We start from the raw sequence: 1,159 nt of genomic DNA on the forward strand, positions 1-1,159 counted from the left end.
GAATCAGTCAATTCCAGGGCTCTCTATGACTGGGAATCTGGGTGGGGGCGGGGAATCAGCCAATTCCAGGGCTCTCTATGACTGGGAATTGGGGGGGGGGGGGAGGCATCACATTGCAGAAGGTATGTCTGTTTATATCAGATGCCAGAAATAGGGATACTCTGAATATTTTGAACTCCAGTAGCCATCCACCGCATTCATCATAACCAGTAGTAAAAGCCTAAGGGTTGGTTAGTTAGTTAGTTAGTCCAATACACAATACACATTGAAGAGAATAGACAAGTAGGAATATATATAAAAAGAAAAGGCTAGAAGAAAAGATATAAAAATAGAGAAGATATATGAAAGGAAGAAAAGATAAAGGAGAGACAATTGCACGGGGGACGGAAGGCACACTAGTGCACTTATGCGTGCCCCTTAATTTTTTTTTTGCCCTCCAAAATGCCCGAGGGGTCCCACGGTGCTATTGTATTACTTACTTTCAAGGTATTTCTTGCATATGCGATTATTGTAATTGGAATGTACCCTAGTTTGCAATATTGCAACCATAATGTTGGGTTGCAGCGGCTACCCTTCCTCTCCCTTTCCTGCAACTGAGTGCACTACAGAGTCGGGTCTAGGTGAACAGCGAGGGGAGGTCCACTCGAGTTTCCACACACGCTCCACTTCCACTCCGGCTTGCTGCGTGTGTGCCGGAATCTCTCTGAGGCTGTCCGTCCACAGCTCCTCTCCTGGCCGAGCGGCAAACGGAGTGACGGTCGGTTCTCTCCGTAATTTGCAACCCAGTCAAGCGCAGTGATTCGTGACTTGGATTTTCAATCTTCCACGGGCCACCGACTCGGCCAAACCGGGCAGCCCGACGATCGGGTTTTTCTTTTTAAACGGCAGTTTTGATTTATCGTCCATAGCTCCTGGCGAGAAACCCGGCAAGGCCAGGCGGGGAAGATTCCCTTCGCCCCCATTGGGCTAAGAGGTTCATTGGGCGGGCGGGCGCTTCCAGCGGGAGCAAAGCCTACGGCAGTGTTTCCCAACCTTGGTAACTTGAAGATATTTGGACTTCAACTCCCAGAATTCCCCAGCCAGCGAATGCTGCCTAGGGAATTATGGGAGTTGAAGTCCAAATATCTTCAAGTTTCCAAGGTTGGGAAACACTGCTACG

Source organism: Erythrolamprus reginae, chromosome 3, assembly GCF_031021105.1.
Source record: "Erythrolamprus reginae isolate rEryReg1 chromosome 3, rEryReg1.hap1, whole genome shotgun sequence".
NCBI lineage: Eukaryota > Metazoa > Chordata > Lepidosauria > Squamata > Dipsadidae > Erythrolamprus > Erythrolamprus reginae.